The sequence below is a fragment of the Canis lupus genome, chromosome 17 (assembly GCF_003254725.2).
Source record: "Canis lupus dingo isolate Sandy chromosome 17, ASM325472v2, whole genome shotgun sequence".
Taxonomy (NCBI): Eukaryota; Metazoa; Chordata; class Mammalia; order Carnivora; family Canidae; genus Canis; species Canis lupus.
The window spans coordinates 55179742-55206826 of NC_064259.1; the positions used below are offsets into that span (position 1 = coordinate 55179742).

At 36.0% G+C, this 27085-nt stretch overlaps 1 long non-coding RNA gene and 1 pseudogene across 2 annotated transcripts; one reads left to right on the top strand and one right to left on the bottom strand.

The window, feature by feature from the left end:
• On the bottom strand, positions 1 to 10294 carry LOC125752843 (60S ribosomal protein L7-like; annotated as a pseudogene).
• Positions 10266 to 27085, top strand: LOC112664123 (uncharacterized). Of its 2 annotated transcripts, none has more exons than XR_003139511.3 (5): positions 10266 to 10404; positions 11847 to 11897; positions 13330 to 13420; positions 24141 to 24182; positions 26702 to 27085. It is a non-coding gene; the product is annotated as an uncharacterized LOC112664123 (long non-coding RNA). The 2 variants fall into 2 exon arrangements; XR_003139510.3 differs by having other exon boundaries at positions 24141 to 24194; positions 26702 to 27084.

Sequence of the window (27085 nt, forward strand, 5' to 3'; positions counted from 1 at the left end):
GATTTATAGAAGGTGTCATGAAAATTCAGAGTGGAGGTGTGAGACACACCCTGGAGACAAATTTTGAAGGGTGCAGAGGATCTTGTCTGTTTCAAAGGGAGGAAAATGCAAGAAAATAAAATAACTGACAACTGTACTAAGCTTTTATTTTGTACAATGCTTCCTCCTAAATAATCTTATTAGATCCCTAAAACAACTCTTTTAAGTTGGGAAGGAAAGCATATAGTCCTGGCTCACAGCAGATATCTCATAAAAGTTTTTCATGTGAATTAACCTCCCTGTTGGAGACCAGGAAACTGAGGGTCCAAAGAAGGTAAATATTTGTCCAAGGTCACAGGGCTTGAAGCAGGGAGCCAGGACTCAAATCCAGGTCTCTGACTCTGAATCCTGAGTGCTTCAGTGGTTTTCAATATGAGGTCAATAGATTGCTCGAGTCTTTCTCCCCCCCTCCAGCCCCCATTTGAAAGTAGTCATTTATTAACTGACCAGATTACAAAAATAATCATGATAGATATCTTAGTTCATCCTTCTAATAAGCCTATTGATCTGGCCTTCCCAGTTGCCAACATCTCCACCTTCTACAAAATTGGTGGTCTATTTCTTCATTCCCCTGAATGGAGAAGATGATTTGAAGGACCATTAAAAGTTGTTTGCTTCTTTGAAACGTTTTCCAACAGTATAGATCTTGTGAATCAGATCCTCCATGTAGATGATGCTGTATTTACCAAGAGATTGAGCAATCACTGTGTTATTGATCAAAGCAATCCCCTTCTTGTCGATCTTGCCATAATCACACTTGTAGATCAATTCATTCACCAGCTTCAGGTTTGGGTACCCACCAGGTATGCATGGTTCCACAATCCTTAGCATGTTAACTGAAGCTTTGTTGAGCTTAACAAAGGTGCCATTGAAGATCTGGTGAAGGTGAAGAAGCTGCAACACCTTTTGAATCTTTGGGCCCACACCTGTGGGCCCATACCTCTGATCCTGATGACAAATCCCAATTTGGGTTCCACGGGTACGTAGAAGTTGCCAAGTTTTCTTGCCATCCTTGCCATTCGAATCTCAGTTCTGTACATCTGCCTATATTCCTTGTGGTAATGTTTAGATTTTTCATAGATAAAGCTTCCTCCTTGCCTTTCGAAACATCTTTTGAGCAAACTTCTTTCTTAGACTTCTGATCTTCAACTCTGCAAAATTCCTTCACTTTTTCTGCAGGAACCTTCTTTTTTTTTCTCTCCTGCACCCTCTATGGTTCCAGCTGGAAAAAAAGGACTGGAATCCTTAAAAAAATTATTTATTTATTTGAGAGAGAGAGAGTGCACAGGAGAGCACAAGCAGGGGAAGCAGCGGAGGGATAGGGATGAGCAGGGAGCCCTGGGATCATGACCTGTGCTAAAGGCAAACACTTGATTTACTGAGCCACCCAGACACCCCTGCTGGAGTCCTTTTGAGGGTACATGAGTTCTCAATGAGGATATTCAAGTGTGTTTTCTGTTGTTGTTGTTGTTGATTATTCAACAAATTAATATAGGCATATTCCAGGTCACTGTGATGGCTCCTCATGGTCAGGCACACATAGGATTTTGGTGTCCACATCTTTGTCTGTGTTTAGACACAAATCAGAGGTATCATAGAGCCTACTCTGAATAGTAATTAAAAAAAGAGAAGTAAAAAGTAATACAGGCATAGTAACAGAGGCATGCTAAATGCGGAAAAGCTGACCCCATAGCAGTAATTAACATATTTATGTTGCCAGTGATAATTTAATTTTTGCAAAACAACATCATTAGTCACATTAAATTAACCCAAGCTGACTTAAACAATAAAGGGAAATTTTTGGTTCACATAACTGACAATTCTCAAGGCATTATCCCTTTAGGATCAATTTGATCAAGGCTCCAAGTCCATTTCTCGGTAACAGTCTTGGCTCTGCTCCCTCCCATGTTTTGTCCTCAGGCTGGTTGCAAGTTGTCCATGAGCAGCAACTGGGCCATATGCTTCTATATTCACATCTGGGGGAAAGAGAAAGTTCCTCTTGACAAATACAGAATGAAAGTCCTGAGTTTTGCATTAATTGGAATATCCTTGAACTAACTTCTGTGGCCAAAAGAATGCCAGGATATGTTTGGTTTAGACCTTTTGTAGCAAGAGGGATGCGTTGACCCTGAGCAGAGCCCACTCTTACATAGGCGGCAGCCATTCCCTGGGAAAAAGGACAAAGGATATTGAAGAGATAACTACATTGTCCACAATATGTGGTTAAAGTGTTACAGGCAGAAAAGTGCCATGGACAAAACCCCTAAGAGAAGAAATTCTTTTCTTTTAATTTTTATTTATTTATGATAGTCACACACACACACACACAGAGAGGGAGAGAGAGAGAGAGAGAGAGAGAGAGAGAGAGAGAGAGAGAGAGAGAGAGGCAGAGACACAGGCAGAGGGAGAAGCAGGCTCCATGCACTGGGAGCCCGACGTGGGATTCGATCCCGGGACTCCAGGATCACACCCTGGGCCAAAGGCAGGTGCCAAACCGCTGTGCCACCCAGGGGTCCCAAGAGAAGAAATTCTTAGCAGGTTAGAGACATTAAATAAGAGCTGTGTTCTGGATCTGTGCATGAGAAGAGGTTGGAGAATTACCTTAAGCCAGGGCATTCTAAGCCATGGTAAGTAATTAGGATTTTTTTTCCCTTCTAAATACAGTGGGAAGCCATTGAGAAATTTTTTTTTTTTTTTTTTTTTTTTTTTTTTTTTTTTTGCCATTGAGAAATTTTAAATAAAGGAAGGACATAATCAGGTTTATCTTTTAATATAACATCAGCTGCTATGTGGAAATGGGCTGGGTGGTTGCCTGGAATGAGAAAAGAATGGAAATGGGGAATCCAGTTAGGAAGCAATTGTAATGATCTAGGCAAAACAGATTTATCGTGATGCTCATGAAGCTTATGTTTCAACACTCCTCACTAGCACAAATCTCTTAAAGGGTGCTTTTGAGAGGTCCTGTGGTGCACTCTCATGCTCAAATGTTTTCATAGAATTTGTGAGAGTAGGTTAATTAACAGAATCAGATGAACTTCCATCTCTTCCTCCCTAACTCACTCTCCCTCACACTTGCCCCTGGGACAGATGACCTTAGTGTGACTGTGAGGATTCAGGGGATCCAGCTAAGTGGAGGTTGAGTTGGGGAAACACTTAGTGTGGGTTTGGTGACATATATTTGTGTGGTTCTGTGCAGGTCTGACAGCAAAGGCCTAAGCAATAGGACAGCCTGCATACCTTCTCTTTTTTCCCTCTTCACCATCACACTATGCTTAATGAGTTTCCCACTGCTACCTCTGTGGTCCAGACCTGACCCAATAGCCAACTAACTAGTCTTCCTTTTCTAGCCTTGGCCCCTTCCAACTCATCCTCTACACTGCCCCCAGAAAAGACTTTCTGAAACAAAACAAAACAAAGATTGGATACCATCACCCCTCAGATTAAAAACCTTGATTAGAACTTTCCATTGCCCACTGGGTAGAGTTCATCATGTTCCATAACCTATTTCTATTCTTTTTCCATCTCTTCTTGACCTTCCAAAGTAAGAATTACTCAATATTTTCTACATAACCTATGGTCTTACAAAATAATAGATAACAAAAGGAATAAAAAATGGACAATGTTGACTTCTCTTCAATTTATCCACTCCTGAGCCTGGCACTCTTTCTTTTCTGTGGCTATAGCTCTGGGGAGTGTTTCTGTTGTACCTTACACCCCATTTCCTCCCAATGGCTTACATCAAGTAGGAGTGAGAGCTGATGTTGACCTATGAGAGCAGAATGATGATATGTTCCTTTTGACCACCTCTTCGTCAGAGAGCAATGCTATTTAATTGGCTTGACAGGGGATTATCACTGAAAAAATTCTATGATAGTCCTGCTGGCAAATCCTGTATGTAAACCGTGTGTGAATTCCTGAATCTGCTTTTGGTAAAAGAGTGGGAGACTGGGTCAGGGCTGATAAGGAGAGGGGTAAATCATGACTATAAAGGCAAGCCAATTTTTGTGGTTGATACTCAAACAGATTCAAAGTGTTCCATTTGTTTGTTTAATAAAACAGTTGTCATTGCCCCTAGAACCCAAGTCTAAAGAAGAAAACAACTCAAGGAGATGGGCAGGGGGATGGGGTGACTGGGTGATGGGCACTGAGGGGGGCACTTGACGGGACGAGCACTGGGTGTTATGCTATATGTTGACAAATTGAACTCCAATAAAAAAATATACAAAAAAAAAAGAAAAGAAAACAACTCAATAAAAGTGATAAAACTCTAACCAGACTGATCAGAAAATTGAGAAGACACAAATCACCAATATCAGGATAAGAAAGGATGTATCACTATTGATTCTACAGATATTTTAAAAACAATAGGGGAACCTTTTAAACAATTTTAGGCTAAGAAATTTGACAACTTAGATGAACAAATTCCTTGAAAGATACAAACTTCCAAAGCTTACTCAAGAAGAAATTGATAACTCAAATATTCCTATATCTGTTGAAGAAATTGAATTCATAGTTGAAAATCTTACCCTCCAAAAAAATTCAAGGCTAAGATTTCACTGAGGGAATTCTATTAAACATTTAAGGAAGAAATAATATCAATTCTATTCAAACTCTTCCAGAAAGTTGAAATGAAGGAAATACTTCCGAATTTATTCTATCAAGCCAGCATTACCTTGATACCTAAACTGAAGACATTATAAAAAAACTAAGACCAACATCTTAGAGGAACATAAATACAAAAATTCTTAATAATTTTTCTGGCAAGATGAATCCAACAATATATAAAATGAGTAATACAGCATGACCAAGTAGAGTTTATCCCAGGAATGCAAGATTGGCTTAATGTTTGACAATCAGTCAATATAACTCATCATAGTAACAGATTTAAAAGAGAAAATCCATATGATTATCTGAGTAAATGCAGGGAAAAAATGCCTGATGAAATCTAACAACCGTTTGTGATAAAAAGTCTTAGCAACTAGTAATAGAAGGAAACTTACTCAACAAGATAAAAGACATACATGATAAACCAGTAGCTAATATCACACTTAATAATGACAGACTGAACGCTTTCTCTTAAGATCAGAAAAAAGACCAGGATTGTACACTTTTTATCACTGCTATTCAACATTGTATTTGAGGTTCTAATCAGTGCAATAAGGCAATGAAAAGAAATAAAAGACATTTAAATTTGAAAGGAGGAAGTACAAAACTGTCTTTATTTGCAGATGGGCATAATTGTCTATGAAGAATATCTGATGAAATCCACAAAAAAGCTACTAAAACTAATCAATGAGTTTATCAAGGATGCAACATGCAATATCAATATAAAAAATCAATTGTATTTCTGTATACCAGCAATGAACAACCAAAACAGAAATTTAAAAATACCACTTGTGATATAACAAAAGAAATATGAAATATTTAGGGATAAATCTGACAAGATCTGTACACTGAAAACTACAAATCATTGCTGAGAGAAATTAAAGGATATCGCAAATATAGACAGATACTGTGCTCATGGATCAGAAGATTCAATATTGTTAAGGTATCAATTTTCCCCAATTAATCTACAGATTCAAAGTAAGCCTAATCAAAATCTTGGTAGGCTTTTTTGTAGAAACTGACAAGATGGTTCTAAAATTCATCTGAAAATGCAAAGGATCTGGAATAGCTAAAACAAATTTGAGGAAGAAGAGCAAAGTTAGAGAACTAGTATTACCTGAATTTCAGATTTATTATAAAATTTATGGTAATCAAGACAGCGTGATATTGATATGAAGATAGACAAATCAATGGAAAGAACAGAGAGTCCAGAAACTGCCCAACATGTATATGGTCGATCGACTAACAAAGAAAATAACTTAGCAGAGAGAGGATAGTCTTTTCAATAGTTGATGTCGGAACAATTGGCATCTATATAACAGCAACAAAAAAGAAGAACATTGACTCATACCTTATACCATAAACAAAAATTGACTCAAGTATATATTGATTTATTTGTTTGTTTTTTAAGATTATATTTATTTATTTTAGAGAGAAAGAGCACGCAATCAGGGGCAGGAGCAGAGGGATATGACATGCAGATTCCAGGCTGAGCACAGAATCCAATACAGGACTTGATTTCATGATGCTGAGATCATGATCTGAGTTGAATTCGAGAGTTAGATGCTCAAGTGACTGAGACACCCAGGCAACCCTCAAATAGATATTAATTTAAATCAATAAGGTTTTTAGAAGTTGTATAGAAGGAAACAGTAAAAAAAAATCTTTATAATCTTGTGTTGGGCAAATATTCCTTAGCTATAATATTTTTTAAAAAGAAATTATTGATTAATTGATTGTCATCAAATTTAATTTTCTCTTCAAAAGGCACTTTTAAGAGAACGAAAAGACAAGCCACAGACTGGCAGAGAATATCTGCAAATCTCACATCTGAGAAAGTGCTTGAGCTAGAAGATATGAAACATTCTCAAAACTCAATAATAAGAGAACAACCAGAAAAGAAGGAGAAAGAGAAAGGATGGAGGGAGAGAGGAAGGAAGGAAGGAAGGAAGGAAGGAAGGAAGGAAGGAAGGAAGGAAGGAAGGAAGGAAGGAAGGAGAATAAGAAAAATGGATGAAAAAATTGAGGAGATACTTCATCACAGAAGATATACAGATGGTAAATAAGTACATGAAAATATACTTAAGACTAATATATATATTAATCTTATTATACTAATATACTAATCATTACAGAATACAAATTAAAGCCACAATGAGATATCATTGCTCCCATATTAAAATGCTAAAATTTAAAAGTCTGACCATACCATGCATTGATGAGAATGTGGAGGAAGTGGAATTCTCATGTACTACTGGTTGAAATGTAAAATCGTACAACTTTGGTAGGTTTCTTAAAGATTTAAATACATGTCCACATATGATCCAGCCATTTGACTCTTAGGTATTTACTCAAGAGAAATGAAAGCACATGTCCACACAAAGACTTGTATTCAAATGTTCAAGGCAGCACCATTTGTCATAGCCAAAAATGGAAACAATTGGAATGTCATTAATAGGTGGATGAATAAACAAATTATGGTATATCACTTAGCAAAAAAAAGGGGGGGGTACTAACTATTGATACACACAACAATATGGATAAATCTGAAAATAATTATGCTGAGCAATAGAAGTCAAGCAAATAAAATTGTTTAGTGTATGCTTTAATTTATATAAAATTCTAGGAAATACAAACTAATATATAGTAACAGAGAGCAGTTTATGGTTGCCCATTGATGAGTGAGAGGAGGATAGTGCAAGATGGAAAGATTACAAAGGGCGCAAGACTTTTGGGATGATAGATATGTTCATATGTTATTTCCAGTCAAACTGGTTGTAGGTCTAGCTGAATGTGCAGTATCATGCAGCCCAGATGCCTTGCATGACTGATGGTTTATTGTGAGAAGGAAATGCATGACCTGGCATTCTACAGACCAGTGCATCTCAAAATTTTACAGACATCTGAATGCTTTAGAAGCATGCTGTCCAATACCGTAACCACTAGCCACATGTGACTTTTAAAATTTAAACTACTTTAAATGAAATAGAATTTAAGAGTTCATGAGTCATGCTATATTCAATAGTCACATGTGGATAGTGACTACTGCATTGCACAGTGCAGATAAAGAACATTTTTATCATTGCAGAAAGCTCTATTGGACACTGCTACTCTGAAGCCTTGTTTTTCAAATGTGTGGTCTATGCATCAACATTGGCATTATTTGAGAGTTTGTTAGAAATGCATAATTTCCCCTCCCATAATATTTTATGCACGCTAAAGTTTGAAAAGCCCTGGTCTTTAGACTTAAAGACACCTACACAATGGATTTTGAAGTACAGAGGGATTTAATGTTGCATATTAGGACAAGGGGCTTGGGTCTTTTCCTCTGAGCTGCCAACTTGGAATTAAACAGGGAAAACAAAAAGAGCTCTCATGAATCCAATATGAGTCTTGAATAGAGCTAGAACCCTGTGGGGGCAGGTGCAAAATACAAGAAAGTAAGGTTTGGTCATAGGTGACCTGTCATTTCACCTGGGTCATGAGAAGGAGTGACAGAACCAGGAAGAGGAGTAGCTATGCCACAATTCCATTTTTTATGGGCAGAGATGGGGCAGGCCAGGACCCAGAGCAGAATCTGAGACAGTCATCACTGTTTGCTTAAACATCTGATGACTCCTGGCTCTGTGTTTTCCTTCCAATCACAGAGTTCCCAAATCTCAAAGCTGGAAGGGTCTTTAGCAGCAACACTCACCCCATTTTCACTCAGTGATAACAGATACACTAAGAATTCCACAGGGGTTCCTGCAATTGTCCCACAGTCACTGAGCATCTACTATGTACCATGGTACATCTACTAGATGTACTGTGTTAGGTTATGGGACTTCAAACATTCTAGGAATATGACCCAGGATTGCAGAGATGTGCATTCTTATGGGTTGCATGTTCTGGGCAAATGTCTGAAGTCCAATCTATACACTCCTACCCCTGCTTCTCTCCCCTCTAACCCTGAATAAATGGGTCACTTATCATTTCACATTTGTTGAACTGCAGCCATATATTTATAAACCTCAAAACTGGATCTCTGTTCTATTGGGCTTCATTCCCACATAATGTCACACATTATTTGTCCCTTCAGACTGCTTTTGGCCACCCTTATTTCCTACTCTATTTCTCTGACTCCCCTTCTCCCTACCACCATCCTTCTCTACTCAACCTCAAAAAGTGTCTGGCTTTTTTTCAGATCATTTTTCTAGGCTGCTCTGACCTAGGTTATTTCCAGCTCCCTTTGGTAATTGCTCTCAGTCTTGTTAGGTAAATTCCTTGCTGGTTGGTGTGTGTACCTTGTCTCTAGTTGATGTGCTTTGCACATTCTTGACATTTGTTTGTTCTTGCTTTCAAATCATTAGCAAAGATGTTAAATAAAACCAGATCTGGCCCTGCTCTCTGGGGAAGTGCCCTCAGCCCCCTGCTCCTCTCACTGGAGCTGTTTCTGGGTATTTATATCATTATCCTTCATTTATTATCTCTCAGCCAGTTACTGAGTCCATGTGACCACATTGTCATCCAAAACAATCTGAACTGGCCTTAGAGTAGAAATGGTGTAGCAGGCTGAGCAAAACCCTTTACCCAAGTTCCAAATCCTTTACTAAGGAGCTGGCCTCACTCTGTTTTTCTCCTTTGCAGAGCCTCTTGTGCTCACTTCTTTCCATAAATCCTTTGTGACTTTATCCTTTCCAGATGTTGATGGATTTTCACGGTTAACATCTGTTTTATTATTATGACTATCCAATTTACTGGCTAGTAATTTCCACAATTAGCTTTCTTTTTGAACGTTTACACCATATTTATGGCCTCTTCTCCTTCTCTGTCTTTGATTTTCAACTTTCTTTGTAGTTTTCCAGGGATTTTTCAAATTGTTTTTACATCAACCCACAATGGTGACTCTCAGGGCTCCAACTTGGTGACATATCTGAGTTTCAGTGAAGGTGTGGCTTAACCTGAATTTAGAGCTATTTTTGCTTACATCTATGTTGCCAATTAATTGTCTAAAGTTTTTTTCCTTTTTTTTTTATCTGAGTGGGGTTGATATTAACATAACTCTACTTATCTAGATGTCACTTATCTAGTCTCTTAGGTGTCTAGAACGTATTTTTAAAAAGCAAAAAACACATAAAAGCTAAAAACCCAGAAATAATCAGAAATACTACAGACAAGCCAAAATTGATGTCATGAAGTCCATGTATTGAATGACAACAATCTTCATCACCTCTGTGCTCCCAGGTATTATTTCCCTTTGTCCTTCATGGACAGTAAGATATGGGTGATCGCTAGCCTTCAGAGGCGTTGCCAATATCATTTTTCTGGTACCAGATAACCATCAGCCCTGCCTAGCACAAAGATATGCTATCTGAAGGCTCACCACTGTATGATTTTGAGTGAGAGAGGAGTAAACCTGGTGTTAGATTAGAATGCCATCTAGCCCAATCTACTTTAGTAAAACCATAACCCACATAGCCGATAGCATTAAAAAAAAAACCCACACAAAAAACCCACAACCTCCTGGAATTCTCTTCTTTCCATCTCCGCTTGAATCTTATTTATCATCTGAGATCATTTGACTTCCAAGTCACATCAGAACAAATGAGCAAATAAGAAAGGGGGAGGGGCACAGTGGTTGCCATAAGCAACCACTAGAATAACAACAAAAAGAGATACCTGCCAGGGAAGAGATAGAGAATCTAACAAGTAAACCAAACCCAAAACTTCTGGAGGCTTAGAAATTTTGGAGCCATTTAGTATAAGGGAAGATAGCTCTGGGTAACTTTAATATCCTTTGTTGGAATAATTCTATTTAGGAACAAGACAATAAATAATATTGATAATGATGATCCTGGACCTCTATTCAGAAAGAAAAATTAAATTAGCTTCGGTAACTATATTTAAGGCAGTAAGGAAGCATGCCATCAGTGTTAAATTAATATGTAGGTAATAGATGTACATCATTCAAAATTCAAAAAGGACAAAATGGTACATACTGAAAAGTAGATTTCCTTCCACCTCTATTCGTAATCTCCAAGTTATCCCCTATCGATACAACCACTATAACCTATCTCTTTTGGACTTTTCCAGAGATATTCAAAATGCATGTTGAAAAGTATGCTTTGTAAATCACTTCTAAAATATTGGATTCAAATAAGTAAGCTCCAGTGATCTGGGAAATTCTGCTTATTTCTGAATTCAGGGTGAATTAGGCATTGCTGAGTGGGAATTTAGTTTTCTAGATTATTGAGATACAAAGAGCCATTGTTGACCTTAGAGAAACTGTAAGAGAGACCTTGATGTACCCTTTGCAGGAATGGGAGTGTTCTGACCTTTACCACTGATTGCTATAAAGACTGTTTACTTATTCCCCCCAGCGTTTCTTAACCCCATCATGTACAAATGAACAATGGTTGGGGGGAAATGCAACCTATCTAACCTATTTTAGGATTAGATGTAAAGAATAAGATATGATCTCTGTCCATAAGATACTTGGAATTTAATTTTTAAAAAGGTAAGGCATCCACAGAATACACAAAATGCAATAGAAAGTGTAATATTTGCTATAAGAGAATTTAGAATGCAGAGAGAAGAGAGAGCACTTGAAGCTGAAAGAATCCAGAAAAGTTTCACAAAAGAAGTAGCACTAGAGATAATCCAAGGGGAAAACACACACACACACACACACACACACACACAGACACACACACACACGACAGCAGGACTCCAACAGAACAGAAGGCAGAGAACATCCCAGGAAGAAAAAGCATGAGCAAAGACATAAAGGCTGCAAAAAAGCACTTTGGACAAAACTGTTAATGGGATGATGATTTGATGTCCATTCACGTCCTTTTCTGAAACATTTCAAGCCTTTTCCTAAATACTAGAGCTGCAACAAGACATCAGCTTGCAGACCTATGGGGTTTCTTTGGGAGGGAGCAGTGATCATGTCCAGTGAGGCAAGGATAATTAAATTGATTTGTGTATACAAGTGAAGCCAACTGTCCCCTCCACCCTGACTCTAGCAAGTCTACTCTTGGGGCCTCTTTGCCTAGTGTGCCTAGGCCATGAGTCTAGTTACAACTCAATGTTTTCACGGAATTGTCCCTTGTTTCTGTGTTAGTTCTTTAAGGAAAATGTCTAGAATGTTCCCAGAATGGCAGCCCATCTGCTCACTCTGGCTTGAATTGGCTAATGTTTGCCTCACTTTCCTGAAACAGGGAATCCCTGAAGCAGCATCCAGAGCCAGGAGAGGGGGGCAATGCCAGAAGGTGAGCTTTCCTGGAAATAGATTTGTATTTTCTGACATAGTTCCTTCCAAGCTTTCCCAGGGGTAAGAATGGACTGAGACCATGTGTTTGGCATTTCCCTCTGGCAGAAGTCCACAAGAGCTTTCATGTACAAGATTAATTTGATTAATGATGAAGCCAGGAAAATTCTTCTGTTTTAGGCTTGGAGGGGTGCTTTCATAGGTGTCGGGGTTCTTTATTCCTTTGCACTCAGTCTAACATTGTCAAACCCAGAGAGGGCACAAGAGAAGCATTTGCCTTGTTAGAAGACAAAGGTCTGTTTTGTTGTCATTTTTGTTTTTAATCTCAGAAACATAGATTCATAGATCTCCAGAAGAGAACTCTCAGGTCATCTAGTTCAAATTTCTACTTTATGTGGAAATCCCCAGTATCCTTGACATGCGACTAGGTTTTAAGACTCATGAAAACAAAGACCAAATCTACCTTATTTACTACTATATTCCAGTGTCTGATTCATGGTAGATGTTCTATAAGAATATTGAATTAAGATAGTTCCGTCTGTCTTGAATGCTTCCAGGAACAGAGGTCAATGTGTTGTAAGGCAGCCCTATGTTTCTGAACACTGTTTTTCATGGGGAAAATATTTTTAAACTGATAAGTTGATATATTTTTCATTTCTAATAATATATAGTCATGTTTCTTTGAAGCCACCATTATGGTTCTAGGGAAAAGAAGGGGAACAAGGCTACCTTGAGAAGAAGGACAATAAGATGCAATAGGACTCCCTACTAGAAGTGAGAACAAAAATGAAAGGAAAAAAATAAAAGCAATAAAATTTATGGTCCAAGTTAGGGATGGGAATGTGGAAAAGAAAAATGTTGCTTATCAAATTTTAATTGTTTTTTAAATTGCAGTGTAATTAGTATGTAATATTGTCTAAGTTTAAGGTGTACAATGTGTTGGTTTGATACATTTAGATCAATTTTTAAATCACTTTGTTAATTTGTACAGAAAATTTGCCTAGGATTTTGTTTCAGGTGGTTTTGACACTCAGATCAATTTGGGAAGAACTGACATTTTCATAATACTGAGTCTTCTAATCCATGAAAATGGTATATTTCTTCATGTATTTAGGTCTTTAACTTTGCTGAACAATGATTTATAGTTTTCAGTACACAGATATGCACATCTTCTGTCAGATTTATTCCTAAGCATTTTATATTTTTGATGCCATTATAAATGGCATTTTAATTTTGATTTTCATTTATAGTGTATGGAAATACAACTGACTTTTATAAATTAATTTTGTATCCCGTAAACTTGCTAAACTCAATTATTTGCTGTAGTAGCTATTTTGTAGATTCCTTAGGATTTTGCACATGGATGATCATGTAAATAAAGACAATTTTATATATCTTTAAATCTCTTTTTCTTCTCTTATTGCATTGGCTAGGTTTGCCACTACAATGTTGAAGAGAAGAGGTGAGAGTAGACATTCTTACTTTTTTCCCAATTTCAAGAGAGAAGCATTCAATCTGTCCCCAGTAAGTATAATATATTGCTGTAAATTTCTGTAGATGACCCTTATCAGGACAAGGATGCTCCCTTCTATTTCTAGCTTGCTGAGAATTTTAATCCTAAATCAATGCTATTTTTTTTCACATGCATCCTCTGCATCTATTGAGATAAAAACATAGATTTGTTTTAGTCTGTTAATATGGTAAATTACATTGATTGATTTTCGACTATTAAATCAACTCTGCAATCATGGGATAAACCCCACATAGTCATTTCATCATTTTTATACATTGTTGCTAAAATTTTGTTAAGTTTTCATCTATGTTCATGAAGGATATTGAAATTTAGTTTTCTTTTTTTTTTTTTTTGAAATTTAGTTTTCTTATAACATATTTTACTGGTTTTGTGTCAGAGTAAAACTGTCCCTGTAACATGAGTTGGTAAGTATTCTCTCCTCTTTTATTTTCTAGAAAAGTTTGCATAGAATTGGTATTATTTCTGCCTTGATCATTTGATAGAATTCACTAGTAAAGCCATCTGGGCCAGTAGTGTCTGTGTATTTTCTGGCTGCTATTATTATTTTCTTTTTAACTTTGGTTTGCAGAAGTTTGACCATGTAGTTCTTGGCATGATATTCATTTGTATTTATTTTTATTTATCCTGCTTGGGGTTTCACTGAAATTTTTCATACCTGGGTGTGAGCAGTTTCATCAATTTTGGAAAATTCTCAGCTATCTTCAAATATTTCTTCAGCCCCCTTATCTCTGTCTCTGTCCCTCTATCTCTGTCTCTCTCTTCCCCTTCTCTTGTTATGGCTTCAACTACATATTTTTATATAATTTAGTGTTATTTAACTGGTATGTGAGACTCTGTTCTTCAGACTTCTTGTCTGTCTCCTTTAATTTAGATAATTTACATGGACTTGTTTTTGAGTTCACTACATCCACTTTCTGCTTTGTCTAGTTCACTATTAAGCACAGGAAATTAATTCCTCATTCCATATACTGTATTTTTCAGTTCTACAATTTCCATTTGGTTCTTTTTGAGTTTCTATTTATCTGATGAAATCTATCATTTTAAAATTCACTTTGTATATCTCTTCCTTTATATTTTTAAAATACTTATGAAAGCAATTTTAACGTCCTTGCTTGATAATTCCAACATCTAGGTTATTTGTAAATCTGCTTCATTTAACTTTATTATCTTGATTATGTTTCACATGTTTCTGTTTATTTGCCATTTGATTGCATGCCAGAAGTTATATTTATGAGAATGGTAAAGACTGGAGTAAAATATTTGCCCTAAAAGGGACTTGCTCTTTTCTCTTTCAGAGTAGGACCTAGTTCTTCTATCTAATCAGGAATCAGTCTGAGTTGGGTTAGGTTAACACTTTAGTTCATTTAAGCTTATCTCTTGTTTTTATATATTTATTTTCTTAACAATTTTATTGAGGTATAATTGACAAATAAAAATTGTACACATTTAAGGTGTAGAATGTAACATTTTGATATACACATACATACATTGTAAAATAATTACCACAAAGCAATTAACATATCCATCATCTCACATAGTTACCTTTGTATGTATGTCTCTGCGTGTGAAGAATATTTAAAATATACGCTCTCAGCAAATTTCAGGTACACAATAATATAATACATTATTATTAACTATAGTCACCATGGTGTTTATTAAGTTTCTAAAACTTATCTTTATTATAACTGAAAGTTTGTGCCCTTTGACCAGCATCTCCCTATTTCCTTACCCTCCATCCCCTAGTAATCACCCTTTATACTCCGTTTCTATAAACTTGACTTTCCTAGAGTATATACATCTAAGTGAGATCATGCAATATTTGTATTTCTGTTTCTGGCTTATTTCACATAGTATAATGTTCTCTAGGTCCATCCATGTGTTGTCTTCTTTTTTAAGACTGAACAATATTTTATGGTATGTATACCACATGTTCTTTATCCATTCATACATTGATGGCAATGCTGCAATTAACAGGAGAACATAGATATCTCTTCAGGATAGTGATTTTATTTTCTTTGTATATATACCCAAAAGTGGGAATGCTGAATCCACTTTTTATTTTTGGAGGAATCTCCATAGTGTTTTTCATAATGGCTGTACCAATTTGTATTCCCACCAACAGTATATAAAGGTTCCTGCTTTTCCACATCCTCACCAACACTTGTTATTTTTTTACTTTTTTTTTTTTAAAGATTTTATTTATTTATTCATAGAGACACAGAGAGAGAGAGGCAGAGACACAGGCAGAGGGAGAAGCAGGCTCCACGCAGAGAGCCCGACGTGGGACTCGATCCCGGGTCTCCAGGAACACGCCCTGGGCTGCAGGCGGCGCTAAACCGCTGCGCCACCGGGGCTGCCCATTTTTTTACTTTTTGATAATAGCCATCCTAACAAGTATGAGTTGATAACTTATTGTGGTTTAGATTTGCATTTCCATGATGATTAGTGATGTTGAACAGCTTTTCATATGCCATTTGGTCATTTGCATGATTTCTTTGGAAAAATGTCTGTTTTGATCCTTTGCTACTTTTCAATCAGATCATTTGTTTTTGTTTTTGCTATTGACTTGAGCTCCTTATATAATTTGGATATTAACCACTTATGGGACATATGGTTTACAAATATTTTCTCCCATTCCATAGGTTACCTTTTAATTTTGTTAATTGTTTCCTTTGCTGTATAGAAATGTTTTACTTTGATGTCCTACTTGTTCATTTTTGCTTTTATTGCCTGTGTTTTTGGTGTCAAATCCTAAAAACTCATTGTCAAGGCCTCACAATGGAGCTTTTCTCCTATGTTTTCAGTTTCAGGTTTATAGTTTACAGTTTGAGTTAGTTTTTGTGTATTGTATAAGATAAGGATCCAATTTCTTCTTTCCTTCTTTCCTTCTTCCTATTTTCTTCCTCTTTTCTTTTCTTTTCTTTTCTTCTTTTACTTCCCTTCCCTTCCCTCCCTTCCTCTCTTTCTTTTTCTTTTTCTTTCTTTCTTTCTTTCTTTCTTTCTTTCTTTCTTTCTTTCTTTCTTTCTCTTTCTTTCTTTCTTTCTTTCTTTCTTTCTTTCTTTCTTTCTTTTTTCTTTCTTTCTTTCTTTCTTTCTTTCTTTCTTTCTTCTTTCTTTCTTTCTTTCTTCCTTTCTTTCTTTCCTTTCTTTCCTTCTTCTTTCTTTCTTTCTTTTCTTTCTTCTTTCATGTGAGTATCAATTTTCCCAGCACCATTTATTGAAAAGCCTATCCTTTCCCCATTGTGGATTCCTGGCACCTTTGTTAAAGATTGACTATATACATGCAGATTTTTACTGGGATTTCTATACTGTTCTGCTAGCCTACGAATCTGTTTTTATGCCAGTACCATACTTTTTTATTACAATAATTTTGTAACATACAGTAGTCCCTCCTTATCTGTAGTTTCACTTTCCATGGTTTCTGTTATTGTGGTCCAGAAGAAGATCTTCCTCCTGACATATCATCAGAATAGTGGCTTAATTCTGCATCACAATGCCTATGTCATTCACTTCTCTTCATCTCATCAGATAAGCATTCTATCTCCTCACATCATCACAAAAAGAAAAGTGGATACAGTACAATAAGATATTTTGAGAGAGAGATGACACATAACTTTTATTACAGTATATTGCTAAAATTGTTCTATTTATTATTACTTATTTTTGTTAATCTCTTACTGTACCTAATCTATAAATTAAACTTTATCATAGGTATGTATGTATAGGAAAAAATACAGTATATGTAGGATTCAGTATTATCTGTAGTTTCAGGCATCCACTGGAGGTTTTGGAACATATCTCCTGTGGATAAAGGGGAACTACTGTAATTTGAAATCAGGAAGTATGATACTTCCAGCTTGGTTCTTCTTGCTAAAATTGCTTTGGCTATTGAAAGTCTTTTGTGTTCTATATGAATTTTAGGATTTTTTCTATTCCTATGAAAAATGTTATTGGAATTTTCATTGGGATTGCATTGAATTTATAGATCACTTTGGGTAGTATGGACTTTTTTTTTTTTTTAGTATGGATATTTTGGCAATACTAAACCTTCCAATTCAGGAATATGGCTATCTTTTCACTATTTTTATCTTCTCCAATCCCTGTTATTAATATTTTATAGTTTTCAACATTCATATCTTACACTTCTTTGGCTATATTTATTCCTAAATATTTTATTCTTTTTGATGCTATTATTAGTAGGTTTATTTTCTTTATTTTTTTTCTGGACAGTCAGTATAGAAGCACAAATGATTTTTGTATGTTAATTTTGTATCTAGCAGCTTTACTGAATTCATTAATTCTAACAGTTTTTTTGTGAAGTATTTAAAGGCATATGATCACGCCATCTGTGAAGACAATTTTCCTTCCTCATATCCCTTTTGGAAGCCTTTTATTTCTTTTTCTTGCCTAATTGGTCTGGCAAGGACTTTTAGTACTACATTGAATAGAAGTTGCAAGAGTAGCCATCCTTGCCTTATTCCTATTCTTAGAGATTTCAGCTTTTCACTATTGAGTATGATGATAGCTATGGATTTCTCACATATGGCCTTTATTAAGCTGAAGTCCGTTCCTTCTATATGCAAATTGTTGAGGGTTTTTATCATGAAAGAATTTTTAATTTTGTCAAATGCTTTCTATATCTATTGAGGTAATTATTTGATTTTTATCCTTCATTCTGTTAATGTGGTAAATCACAATGATTGATATGTATATGTTGAATTATCTTTGCATCCCAGGGATAAATCTCAGTTGATCAGGTGTTTAAAGCTTTTACTGTTCTGTTGAATTCAATTTTCTAGTATTTTGTTGAGGATTTTTGCATCTATGTTCATCAGGGATATTAGCTTATACCTTTTCTTGTAGCTTTGGTATTAGGGTAATGCTGGCCTTGTAAAATGATTTTGGAAGTATTCCTTCATCTTCAGTTTTTGGAAAGAATTTGAAAAGAATTGATACTAATTCTTTATATGGTAGAATTCACCAGTGAAGCCATTAGGTTTTGGGTTTATCTTTGTTGGCAGGTTTTCAATTGTCGATTCAATATCCCTGCTCTTTAAGTCTATTCAGGTGTTTTCCTTTAGGATTCAGTATTCATAGATTCTTGTTTATGTAAATTTATCTGTTTCTTCTAAGTTATCCAATTTGTTGGTATATAATTGTACATAGTAATATTTTATAATTTTTTTTGTATTTCTGTTGTATGAGTTGTAACAGTTCCACTTTCAATTTTGAATTATTTACTTGAGTCTTCCTTTTTTGTCTTACTCTGGCTAAATATTTGCCAATTATGTTTATCTTTTCAAAAAAAACAACTCTTAGTTTCATTGATCTCTTCCAAAATTTTCTAGTCTCGATTTCATGTATTTCTGCTCTGCTCTTTGTTTGGTTTTGTTTTCTTAGATAATTTTGGGCTTAGTTCTTTTTCTAGTTACATACAATGTAATATTAGATTGCTTATTTGAGATTTTTCTTTTTTCTTAAGGTAGGTATTTATAACTTTTCTTCTTAGAACTGTTTTTGCTGAATGCCTTTTGTTTTGTTATATTGTATTTCCACTTTTGTTTGTCTCATAATTTTTTAAATTTCCTTTTTGTATTTTTCTTTAACCTATTAATTACTAAGGAATGTGTTGTTTACTTTTCACATATTTGTGAATTTATCTTTTTTCCTTCTGTTATTGGTTTCTAGTTTCATACCATTGTGGTCAGAAAAGATGCTTGATATAGTCTCAAGCTTCTTAAATTTGTTAAGATTTATTTTTGGCTCAATAAATGATCTATCCTGGAGAATGTTATAGGTGTGCTTGGGAAAAATGTGTATTCTGCTGCTGTTGGATGGAATGTTTTGTATATGTCTGTTAGGTAGAACTAATGTATAGTTTTAGTCAAATGTTACTTTATTGATTTTATGTCTGAATGAGCCATCAATTGCTGAAAATTGAGTATCAAAATCCCCTAGAATTATTGTACTGCTGTTCAGTTGTCTCTTCAGAGCTGTTAAGTATTTGCTTTACATATTTAGGTGCCCCAATGTTGTGTACCTATATATTTATAATTATTATATCCTCTTAATGAATTTACTCCTCTATTACTATATAATAACCTCTGTCTCTTATTACAGCTTTTGAGTTAAAACCTAGTTAGTCTGATATGAGTATACCTAACTTTGCTCTGTTTTGGTTTCCATTTGCATGAATATCTTTTTCTATCACTTCACTTTCAGTCTATGTGTGTCTTTAAAGCTAACATAACTTTCACAATTTTGATTTTAGCAATTCTGACAAGTGTGAGGTGATATTTCATTGTAGTTTGGATTTGCATTTCTCTGATTGTGATATTGAGCATCTTTTCATGTGTCTGTTGGTATTTGTATGTCTTCTAAGGATAAATGTTCATATTTTCTGCCTATTTTTAATTGGATTATTTGTTTTTTGGTGTTGAATTGTATAAGTTCTTTATTTTTTGTATAAGTTCTTTATATATTTTGTATACTAACTCTTTATCAGATATGTCATTTGCAAATATCTTTTCCCACTTGCTAAGTTGTCTTTTGGTTTTGTTGATTGTTTCCAATAATTTGTTTTTGATTTTGTTTCCCTTGCCTCATGAGACACATTTACAAAAATGTTGTTATGGCCAATGTCAGAGAAATCACTGTCTGTGCTCTCTTTTAGGATTTTATGGTCTCACATTTAAGTCCTTAATCTGTTTTGAGTTTATTTTTTTGTGTATGGTGTAAGAAGGTGGTCCGATTTTATTCTTTTTTTATTTTTTCAAGATTTTATTCATTTATTTTACAGTGAAAGTGAGAGAGAGTGCACACGATCCAGCAGGGAGAGAGAAAGAGAGAGAATTTCAAGTAGACTCAGTGTCCAGAGCAGAGCCTTATGCAGGGCTTGCTCTCACAACCCTGAAATCATGACCTGAGCTGAAACTAAGAGTTGATTGCTTAACTGACTGAGCCTTCCAATTGTCCTCCAGTTTCATTCTTTTGTATGTATCTGTGCAGTTTTCCCAACAACATTTGTTGAAGAGACTGTTTGCATATCCTTTCCTTTCCTCATTGCATATCCTTGCCTCCTCTGTTGAAGATTAATTGACTATAGAATCCTGGCCTTATTTCTGGTTCTCTATTCTGTTTTATTGATCTATGTGTCATTTTTGTGCCAATACAATGCCATTTTGGTTACTACACCTTGTAGCATATCTTGAAATCTGGAGAATGGGTGAAATAGGTGAAGCAGATTAAGAGTAAACTTATCATGATGAACACCGAGGAATACATAGAATCATGGAATCACTATATTGTACACCTGAAATTATTATAACACTGTGTATTAACTATATTGGAAATTTTAAAAGAGTTAAAAAAAAAAGCGAAGTGACTCTCTTGTAGGTAGCACACATTTTAGTCTTGTGGGTTTCTTTTTTTTTAATCCATTAAACTGTTCTGTGTCTTTTGACTGGGGAATTTAATCCATCTATGCTTAAAGAATAGTTAAAGTAATAAGTGATACATAAGGATTTCTTGTTGTTATTCTATTAATTATTTTCTGGGTGTTTTGCAGTTTCTGTGTTTCTCCCTTACTCTCATGCTCTTATTTTGTGATTTGATCATTTTCTGTAGTGGTATGCTTTAATTCCTTGCTCTTTATCTTTTGTGTATTTATAGATTTTTTGCTTTGTGGTTAAGAGGAGGCTTACATAAAAATTCTTTTTTAAAAAAAATTCTTATAACATTCTTTTTAAGCTGATTATAACTCAACTCGAATTACATATAAAAATTCTACAGTGTTGCTTCTCTCCACATTTTGTTTTTGATACTACAATTCATATCTTCTTATATTGTGCATTCATTAACAAATTATCATAGTTACAGTTATTTTTAATACTTTTGTGTTTTAACCTAGTTATAAATGATTTACACACCACCAATACAATATTATTCTGAATTTTACTTTACTTACCTTTACCAGTAAATTTTATGTTTCCATGTATTTTCATATAATTAATTAGTATCCTTTTGTTTCTGCTTGAATAACTCCCTTTAGCAATCCTTTTTTTTTTTTAATTTCAAGATTTTATTTAAATTCAAGTTAGTTCATATATAGTTATAGTGTTAGTTTCAGGGGTAGAATTTAGTGATTCATCAGATGCATATAACACCCACTGCTCATTACATCAAGTGCTCTCCTTAATGCCCATCACCCAATTACCCCATCCTCCCACCCACCTCCCCTCCAACAACCCTCAGTTTGTGCCGTATATTTATTTATTTATTTATTTATTTTTAAAGATTTTATTTATTTATTCATGATAGTCACAGAGAGAGAGAGAGAGGCTCAGAGACACAGGCAGAGGGAGAAGCAGGCTCCGTGCACCGGGAGCCCGACGTGGGACTCGATCCGGGGTCTCCAGGATCGCGCCCTGGGCCAAAGGCAGGCGCCAAACCGCTGCGCCACCCAGGGATCCCTGTGCCGTATATTTAAAAGTCTCTTATGGTTTGCCTCCTTCTCTATTTTATTTTTCCTTCCCTTCCCCTATATTAATTTGTTTTGCTTCTTAAAATTCCATCTATAAGTGAAATAATAATGGTATGTGTCTTTCTGTGACTGTCTTATTTCACTAAGCATAATATACTTTAGTTCTTTCCACATCATTGCAAATGACAAGATTCCATTCCTTTTGATGGCTGAGTAATATTCCATTGTATATATGTACCACATCTTTATCCATTCATCATCTGATGGACGTTTAGGTTCTTTCCATGTTTTGGCTATTGTAGATAGTCCTGCTATAAACATTGGGGTGCATGTGTCCCTTCAAATCACTATTTTTGTATCTTTTGGATAAATACTAGCAGTGCAATTGCTGAGTCACAGGATAGTTCTATTTTTAACTTTTTGAGGAACCTCTATATTATATTCCAGAGTGGCTGCACCAGTCTGCATTCCCATCACAGTGTAAGACTGTTCCCCTTTCTCTGTATCTTCACCTTCCTGAGTTGTTAATTTTAGCCATTCTGAAGGTGTAAGGTGATATCTCATTGTGGTTTTGATTTGTGTTTCCCTGATAATGAATGATGTTGAACATTTTTTTCATGTATCTGTTAGCCATTTGTATGTCTTTTTTGGAGAAAAGTCTGTTCATGACTTTGGCCCATTTCTTAAATGGATTTTTTATTTTTTTAGGGTGTTGAGTTTTATAGATTTTGGATACTAGCCCTTTATCTGATATGTCATTTGCAAATATGGTTTCCCATTTCATGGTTTATCTTTTAGTTTTGTTGATTATTTCTGATGTGCAGAAGGTTTTTATCTGGATGAAGTCCCAAAAGTTCATTTTTACTTTTGTTTCCCAGTAATTCTTTTTTTCTTAATATGTATTTATTTGAGAAAGAGAGAGAGGGAGCATGAATTGAGGAAAGGGCAGGAGACAATCTTCAAGCAGACCTCCCACTGAGTGTTGGGTCCAACATGGGGCTGGATCTCAAGATACATGAAATCATTACCTGAGCCTAAAGCAAGAGTCAGATGCTTAACTGACTGAGGTCACCCAGGGGACCCCTCCCAGCGATTCTTTACTATAATATGTCTAGGCTAAGTCTTCTTTAGTTTGAATCTGTTGGGGACCTTTGTTGCTTCTAGGATATGAACCTGGATATCCATATCTCTCTCCATGTTTGGAAATTTTTAGCAATTCTTTCTTTTTTAAAAAAAATAAATAAAAGATTTTATTTATTTATTTGAGGGAGAGAGAGCAGGAGGAGTGGCAGGCAGAGGGAGAGGGAGAAGCATGCTCCCTACTCAGCAAGGAGCCCAACACAGAACTCAATCCCAGGACCCTGGGATCATGACCTGAGCTGAAGGCAGGTGCTTAACCGACTGAGACACCAAGGCACCTGGCCATTATTTCTTTAAATGCACTTCTATTTCTCTCTCTTCTCCTTCTGGAACCCTCATAATGAGAATGTTAGCCCTCTTGCTGGTGTCACATAAATCCTTTAGGCTTTCTCCATTCTTTTTCATCCTTTTTTCATGTTTCTCCTCTGACTAGATAATTTAAAATCACCTGTCTTCAGTTCAAAGATATTTTCTTCTGCTTGATTATGTCTGTTGATGATGCTATATATTGCATTTTTCATTTCATCCATTATGTTCTTTAGCTCTAGAACTCGATCTTTTAAAAAAAAATATTTCTTTTCTATTGAACGTTTCATTTTGCTCCTGTTATTTATTTCTGATTTTTTTTTTGAGTTGTCTCTCTGTGTTCTCTTGCAGTTTGCAGAGATTCCTTAAAATAATTATTTTGAATTCTTTGTCAGGGAATTTTGTTGCTCTCCATTTCTTTGGGATCAGTTACTGGAAAATTATTGTGGGTAGGCATCCTTATTGTCTGTGGAGTGGTTTGTAGCATTTGTGGCCTTTCCTCTGTACTCCCAGTCACTTCACATCACTTAGCTATTCTGACCTCCTTAGTAATCTGGGTAAGGTGACAAAGAAGTGGGCCTCTTGGGCAGGGTTCCACATGGTTGATGGATCTAGGTGCTCACTTACTGTGCTCTCACTTTCCCTGTGACAGAAATTACAGGCTGAGGGGATCTCTATTAGCACTGAGCTGTGCCAATTTGGGGGAGAGGTGATGCAGATAAAAAAAAAAACTGTTTTTACCTTCTTTGATGTGTCTATTCTTGGAATATTTGCTCCAACAGTGCACTGGAACTTCTTGGCTGGACTCCTAGACTCCAACAAAGGTACTTTCATCTGTGAGTAGTTGTTAAATTCATGCTTCTATGAAGGGATGATAGTAGAAATCTCCTATTCCTCCATCTTACTGATGTTCTAATTTATGATGATTTCAGTTCACCTGTTGTTTTGGTTGTCAGGGCTTTGGAATATGAGTATCACAAAATTATGATATCTTTCTTGTCCTTTCACTCTCAGCCTGTCCTTATCAGTGTTCACTCAATAGAAGGCTGGAGGGGAAAAACTGCTAAGTAGGGAGACCTAGCTCTATATATGGGCTCCTCCAGGTTTCAATCTACCATGCCAGCCCATGTAGCTCTCATAAGCTCAGGGAGTTTGCTTTTAACTCAGGCAAGTCCTTTACTCATAGCACCTCACTGCTAAGCCTACCTGTTATCCTAAGTAGAGTCAGTGCCTCCAGGGAAGAAAGCAACTACCAGTTGCTCACCTAAGAAAGCCTAATTCCTCTCTGGAATTTAATTCATTTGAACTTCTATGCATCCCCAACAACATTAGATGCCTTTAATTAAAAAGTACCCACAGACGGCTTTAAATAAGACTACAGATTTTTTTCCCCATTTATCTGGCATTTTCTTTAGTTACAGCGGGAGTGATAATAGCATCTTTATCCAACAAGTGGAACTCTGCTCTTGCACTTTTTTCTTTTTTTACAGCAATTCTTTATTTTAATTAATTCTCTTCAAATCTCCTCCTTCATTTAAATCAATTTTTCCTTTGGTTTTCTTGCTTCTATTTAATAGAAGCTACATCCACTTGTGTCTTTTGGAGGACTTCTAGGACTTTTTTTCCCTGAGAAAAATTATCTTTCTCCAAGCCTTTAGAACAATGTTTTGTTTTTCCTTATGATAAAGTAACTTTTCATAAGGTGTACATATTTTGTTTTCCCCACTGCCTACTTGGTAGCTTGCAGCTTCCCTCTTTCAAATTTAAACTGGAAAGTGAATTTGATGTTTATTGTGCCCAGTTCAATTTGCACTGCCTGCTAATAATTCACCTAGTGAGGTCAATTAGACTGAGAAAAGATCTCCAGCTACCACTTTAGTTTTAGGCTGATTAGAGACTGTCATATATAGCTTGCAACTGGAAAGACTTTATAGAATGCAGTGTTCAGTGTATGCTGTATTTTCTTAGTTACTAAGTGTGCCAGGTAACAATTCAGTCTTTGTGCATCTCTCTTTGCTTACTGCCATGTTGGATACAGGTTGTTGGTTGAAGATTGGGTGGGATGTGAGGGAAAAAGAATGCTTTCAAAATGCTAGCTATAATATGAGGTGAACATAGTGATAGAATTTGTGGCCTGATAATGGCAAGTTGTCTCTTTTCAACTTCCTGTTGAAAAATAAGGATGAAAATGGGGTGCTTAAGTGGTGCAGTGGGTTGAGCAACTGACTCTGGTTTGGGCTCAGGTTGTGATCACAGAGTTCTGAGATTAAGCCCTACCTCAGGCTCTGTGCTCAATGTGAGTCTGCTTAAAATTTTCTCCCTTCCCCACCCCCTCATTCTCTGTTGGAAGAAGAAAGAAAGAAAGAAAGAAAGAAAGAAAGAAAGAAAGAAAGAAAGAAAGAAAGAAAGAAAGAAAAGAAAGAAAAGAAAGAAAAGAAAAAAGAAATGTAATCATGAAGAAATACTCAAAGCAAAAACAATAAAAGAACATTATCAAATATGACAATATTTAAGTGACAGATGGTCTGCTTGGTTTTGAAGTGCAGCATCTGAACAGAAAGAAAAAATGTGTTATGAGCTTCAAGTGGATTTTGAGTCAAGTTTAAATGAACACTGATTTAGAAAGGGCAAAAAAGAGGAAGGAGAATGCCGGTTCCATTTCCCTGCTCTGGGAGCTCTGGAGTCTCTTCCTGAAGGTGGCTGGGAAACAGAGTAGGGCAGAGGGATGTTAGAGGAGTACCCAGAAGAGGTTTCATGGAAAGGAAATGTTAAATGAGTGGAATGGAAAGGAATGGAAGGGAAGTCTCTGGTGGGATGAGGCCCGGGAGGAAGGAGTGGGAAGAAGAGCTGAGCTGAATGGGAATAGGAGTAGATGGCCTAAAGGAAATGCACTTAGGCAGCAACTGGAATAAGGATAAAAGAGTAGAAAAAACATCAAAGTGTCAAGAGGGAGTTAACCATCTTTAGGATTCTGAAAGGCCCTCGGGCCTTTCTTAAGGTCTTGATATCATAAAGGAGACAAGATAGGTAAAGGAAAAATTCAAATATTAATAGTGAAGTTAGTTATTTATCAAACATAAGTTGATCCCTACTCAGGCCAAAGTACTCTGTCACTGTTTAACAAAAATTCAAAACTTAAGAAAGCAACAATAGAATTCTCAATGCAACCTGAATGCTTATAAGTGACTCTGGTGCTACAGGAATTGAGAAGGCAAACAGAGCTCAAATATCTATCCACGTGGCACTGTGTGCTTGCTGGCACATTCCTTGTGGCTGGTATAGGGGTCTATAAAGTATCCAGAGGTGGGTCCAATAATTATACCCCTTTCTTCCTCTGATTTAGACAGGTTCATGCATCTGATCACTGACCCAAGGGACCAGGACCAGGACCTGAGGGACAGGCCCCTTGTTGCATAGCAGGAGACTTGGACTGTATCCTTCTTGCCAGCCTGTAGATCTGGAGAGGGGTCCTAGAAAAGGCAGAATCATCCAGGACTATTTCTCAAACTCATCTATAAAATAAATCACTTCTACCTCCTAAAAGGAACATCAGTAGTGCTACCTTGATGGAAATCCTTCTACATGGGAATGCCTGGGTGGCTCAGCGGTTGAGTGTCTGCCTTCGGCTCAGGATGTGATCCCTGAGTTCTGGGATTGAGTCCCACCTCTCTCTGCCTATGTCTCTGCTTCTCTCTGTGTGTCTCTCATGAATAAATAAATAAAATCT